The sequence below is a fragment of the Oncorhynchus keta genome, chromosome 27 (genome assembly GCF_023373465.1).
Source record: "Oncorhynchus keta strain PuntledgeMale-10-30-2019 chromosome 27, Oket_V2, whole genome shotgun sequence".
NCBI lineage: Eukaryota > Metazoa > Chordata > Actinopteri > Salmoniformes > Salmonidae > Oncorhynchus > Oncorhynchus keta.
The window spans coordinates 2970715-2976714 of NC_068447.1; the positions used below are offsets into that span (position 1 = coordinate 2970715).

At 44.9% G+C, this 6000-nt stretch overlaps 1 protein-coding gene across 1 annotated transcript in view; it reads right to left on the reverse strand.

Moving 5' to 3' along the window:
- The window catches only part of oprl1 (opiate receptor-like 1), a 94889-nt gene that overhangs the window by 22097 nt on the left and 66792 nt on the right, over window positions 1-6000 (reverse strand). The window lies entirely within an intron of this gene.

Sequence of the window (6000 nt, forward strand, 5' to 3'; positions counted from 1 at the left end):
ACACACACACACACACACACACACACACACACACACACACACACACACACACACACACACACACACACACACACAGGTCTGTCTCTGGGCGTCTGCTCTGCCTGTTACTGGGCTCAATACCCAGTCGCCAGGTACCAATCATCCCAGCATCAGTTAGGGTCAATCACTCCATCCCTCCATCCCACCATGGGTGAACACCTATCCATCACTTCCTCTTCCTGTGTGAGGTAGAGTTGTACTCTACAGATGTTCCTCTTCCTGTGTGAGGTAGGGTCCTACTCTACGGACGTTCCTCTTCCTGTGTGAGGTAGGGTCGTACTCTACAGACGTTCCTCTTCCTGTGTGAGGAAGGGTCGTACTCTACGGATGTTCCTCTTCCTGTGTGAGGTAGGGTCGTACTCTACAGATGTACCTCTTCCTGTGTGAGGAGGAAACGGACGTTCCTCTTCCTGTGTGAGGTAGGATGACGTTCCTCTTCCTGTGTGAGGAAGGGTCGTACTCTACGGATGTTCCTCTTCCTGTGTGAGGTAGGGTCGTACTCTACAGATGTTCCTCTTCCTGTGTAAAAAGGGTACACGTTCCTCTTCCTGTGTGAGGTAAACAGTTTACAGTAGATGTTCCTCTTCCAGACAGTGTACAGATGTTCCCTTCCTGTAGATAGGGTCATCTACAGATGTTCCTCTTCCTGTGTATAGGGTCCACAGTAGATATCCTCTTCCTGTGTGACACTGTATGGACCTTCCTGTGTGAGATAGGGTCATTCAGACAGTGTATACTCTACGGATGTGGTAGAGCATGGACCTGTTAGAGTCAGATATTATGGCATTTAAAAATACATTACATTAAACAGTTTACAGTAGATATGTCATTCAGACACTGTATACCACAGTAAACATGTCATTCAGACAGTGTATACCACAGTAGATATGTCATTCAGACACTGTATACCACAGTAGATATGTCATTCAGACACTGTATACCACAGTAGATATGTCATTCAGACAGTGTATACCACAGTAGATATGTCATTCAGACACTGTATACCACAGTAGATATGTCATTCAGACACTGTATACCACAGTAGATATGTCATTCAGACACTGTATACCACAGTAGATATGTCATTCAGACACTGTATACCACAGTAGATATGTCATTCAGACACTGTATACCACAGTAGATATGTCATTCAGACACTGTATACCACAGTAGATATGTCATTCAGACACTGTATACCACAGTAGATATGTCATTCAGACACTGTATACCACAGTAGATATGTCATTCAGACACTGTATACCACAGTAGATATGTCATTCAGACAGTGTATACCACAGTAGATATGTCATTCAGACACTGTATACCACAGTAGATATGTCATTCAGACACTGTATACCACAATTAGCCTGTCAGAAGCTTCTAAAGCCATGACATCATTTTTTTTGGAATTTTCCGAGCTGTTTAAAGGCACAGACAACTTAGTGTATGTAAATTTCTGACCCACTGGAATTGTGATACAGTGAATTATAAGTGAAATATTCTGTCTGTAAACAATTGTTGTAAAAATGACTTGTGTCATGCACAAAGTAGATGTCCTATCCGACTTTCCAACACCATAGTTTTTTAAGAAGAAATTTGTGGATTGGTTGTAATGACTCCAATCTAAAGTGTATGTAAACTTCTGACTTCAACTCCAGCTGCCCATCAAGCTAGCAGAGTTTATTGAGGGCTTGAAGGTGCGGTTATCCATTGTGGCTCGGACCGCAGATCGTCCCGGGTTTGTGTCTCGAGGGACAATCAAATGTGGAACAACACGGTTGTGGACAGAATTGCAGAATCTCCACATGAGACCTGGACGGAGTCTGAGGACAAAGTGGAGGGAAATGATCTCTGAGAAATTGAAGATGAGGTGGAGCGCACCCCCAGGACTTGAAATCCCACCGCTGGCCAATAGTGGTGAAGTTCAAGGACAAGGTAGCTGTTCTGGAAAGAGCCAAGAACTTGAGAGGAACGTATATCTTCCTCAACTATCCTGCACCAAAAGAGGAAACATATTCATGAAAGAGCGCGTGGAGACATTCTGTCCTCCCCCCAAAAGCCTGGAAGGGATGAGAGAGCCAAGCCTATGGTTTATAGCTTCAACCCCTGCAGCACACACACACACACACACACGCACACACACACACACACACACACACACACACACACACACACACACACACACACACACACACACACACACACACACACACACACACACACACACACACACACACACACACACACACACACACACACACACACACACACACACACACACACACACACTCACACACTCACACACAAATTGATTAATGGACTGCGGAATGTATAGACATCTTTCTCTTGCTTTGTCTGCTCTTTTCAATATTATGTCTATCTCTGACTAGCTACCCAGGAAATGGATGAAAACAGCCCATATTAATCTACAGTTGAAGTCGGAAGTTTACATACACTTATTAAGAAACTGTTAGAACTAAACTCAGCAAAAAATATATATATTTTATTTATTTTCTGCAAACTTAACATGTGTACATATTTGTATGAACAGAACAAGATTCAACAACTGAGAAAAACCAAATGAACAAGTTCCACAGACATGTGACAAACAGAAATGGAATAATGTGTCCTTGAACAAAGGTCGGGGTCAAAATCCAAAGTAACAGTCAGTATCTGGTGTGGCCACCAGCTGCATTAAGTACTGTAGAGCATCTCCTCCTCATGGACTGCACCAGATTTGCCAGGTCTTCCTGTGAGGTGTTACCAAGGCACCTGAAAGTTCCATGACATTTCTGGGAGGGATGGCCCTAGCCTTCACCCTCTGATCCAAATGGTCCCAGACGTACTCTTCGCTGGCCATGGCAGAACACTGACATTCCTGTCTTGCAGGAAATCACTCACAGAACGAGCAGTATGGCTGGTGGCATTGTCATGCTGGAAGGTCATGTTCAGGATGAGCCTGCAGGAAGGGTACCACATGAGGGAGGAGGATGTCTTCCCTGTAACGCACAACGTTGAGATTGCCTGCAATGACAACAAGCTCAGTCCGATGATGCTGTGACACACCGCCCCAGACCATGAGAGACCCTCCAAATCGATCCCGCTCCAGAGTACAGGCCCCGATGTGAAGCTCATTCCTTCGACGATAAACGCAAATCCGACCATCACCCCTGGTGAGACAAAACTGCGACTTGGCAGTGAAGAGCACTTTTTGCCAGTCCTGTCTGGTCCAGTGACGATGAGTTTTTGCCCATAGGCAACATTGTTTCCGGTGATTTCTGGTGAGGACCTGCCTTACAACAGGCCTACAAGCCCTCAGTCCAGTCACTCTCAGCCTATTGTGGACAGTCCGAGGACTGATGGAGGGATTGTGTGTTCCTGGTGTAACTCAGACAGTTGTTGTTGCCATCCTGTACCTGTCCCGCAGATGTGATGTTCGGATGTACCGATCCTGTGCAGGTGTTGTTACACGTGGTCTGCCACTGCAAGTACGATCAGCTGTCCGTCCTGTCTCCCTGTAGTGCTGTCTTAGGCGTATCACTGTACGGACATAGCAATTTATTGCCCTGGCCCCATCTGCAGTCCTCATGCTTCCTTGCAGCATGCCTGAAGCACGTTAACGCAGATGAGCAGGGACCCTGGACATCTTTCTTTTGGTGTTTTTCAGAGTCAGTAGAAAGTTCTCTTTAGTGTCCTAAGTTTTGATAACTGTGACCGTAATTGCCGACCGTCTGTAAGCTGTTAGTGTTTTAACGACCGTTCCACAGGTGCATGTTCATTCATTGTTTACGGTTCATTGAACAAGCATGGGAAACAGTCTCCATTAATTGATGAGGGATTGAAAAACTGTATGAAAGAGAGTGGTTAATAAATCGGGTTGCACATCTGACTTACTGCAATTCGAGAAATTATATGACTGAACTCAACAAAAACAAGTATAAACTATATTTTGAAGCCAAGATCAATGATATAAAGAATGTTGGAAAATCAACTTTGGAGTTCTTTAAAGGAAATTATGGAAAGACAAAATTCAACTCCATCTTTTATCGAATCAGATGGCTTATTCATCACAAAACTATTTGATGTTGCCAATTATGGCAAAGTGGGCAAACTTAGGCAGGAAATGCCCACAACAAACAGTAAGCCATCGTATTCAAACAAATAATAATGAAGACAGGAAATGTTTGTTGGCATGCAGCTTAAGCCCCACCCTCTTCAACATACATTTAAACAATTTGGCCAGGGCACTAGAACAGTCTGCAGCACCCCAGCGCCTTACTCTACTAGAATCTGAAGTCAAATGTCTACTGTTTGCTGATGATCTGGTGCTTCTGTCACCAATGAAGGAGGGCCCGACAGCAGCACCTATATCTTCTGCACAGAAGTAAGACAAAAAAATAATGGTGTTCCAAAAAAGGTCTAGTTGACCACAAATACAAAAGGGCCTTCTATGCCATCAAAAGGAACATAAAATGCAACATACCAATTAGGATCTGGCTAAAAATACTTGAATCAGTCATAGAACCCATTGCCCTTTATGGTTGTGAGGTCTGGGGTCCGCTCACCAACCAAGACTTCACAAAATGGGAAAAACACCAAATAGAGACTCTGAATGCATGCAGAGCTAAATTAGGCCGATCCCCCCTAATGATCAAAATCCAGAAAGCGACGTTAAATTCTACAATCACTTAAAAGGAAGCGATTCCCAAACATTCCATAACAAAGCCATCACCTACAGAGAGATTAACCTGGAGAAGAGTCCCCTAAGCAAGCTGGTCCTGGGGCTCTGTTCACAAACACAATCAGACCCCACAAAGCCTCAGGACAGCAACACAATTAAACCCAATCAAATCACGAGAAAACAAAAAGACCATTACTTGACACATTGGAAAGAATTAACAAAAAAAACCCAGAACAAACTAGAATGCTATTTGGCCCTAAACAGAGAGAACACAGCGGCAGAATACCTGACCTCTGTAAAAGCCTTCAGGAAAGGCCAAGGCAGACCTGGCTCTCAAGAGAAGACAGGCTATGTGCTCACTGCCCACAAAATGAAAAGAGCTGCACTTCCTAACCTCCTGCCCAATGTATGACCATATTAGAGAGACACATTTCCCTCAGATTACAACAGACCCACAAAGAATTCGAAAACAAATCCAATTTTGACTAACTCCCATATCTACTGGGTGAAATTCCACAGTGTGACATCACAGCATCAAGATTTGTGACCTGTTGCCACAAGAAAAGGGCAACCAGTGAAGAACAAGAACCATTGTAAATACAACCCACATATATATTTGTTTGTTGGTACTTTAACTATTTGCACATTGTTACAACACTGTATTTTGCCTATGAAATTTTGCCTATGAAATTTGTCATAACCTCACATGGTCTCTCCTATCATTGCTATGCAGACGACACACAATTAATCTTCTCCTTTCCCCCTTCTGATGACCAGGTGGCGAATCGCATCTCTGCATGTCTGGCAGACATATCAGTGTGGATGACGGATCACCACCTCAAGCTGAACCTCGGCAAGACGGAGCTGCTCTTCCTCCCGGGGAAGGACTGCCCGTTCCATGATCTCGCCATCACGGTTGACAACTCCATTGTGTCCTCCTCCCAGAGCGCTAAGAACCTTGGCGTGATCCTGGACAACACCCTGTCGTTCTCAACTAACATCAAGGCGGTGGCCCGTTCCTGTAGGTTCATGCTCTACAACATCCGCAGAGTATGACCCTACCTTACACAGGAAGCGGCACAGGTCCTAATCCAGGCACTTGTCATCTCCCGTCTGGATTACTGCAACTCGCTGTTGGCTGGGCTCCCTGCCTGTGCCATTAAACCCCTACAACTCATCCAGAACGCCGCAGCCCGTCTGGTGTTCAACCTTCCCAAGTTCTCTCACGTCACCCCGCTCCTCCGCTCTCTCCACTGGCTTCCAGTTGAAGCTCGCATCCG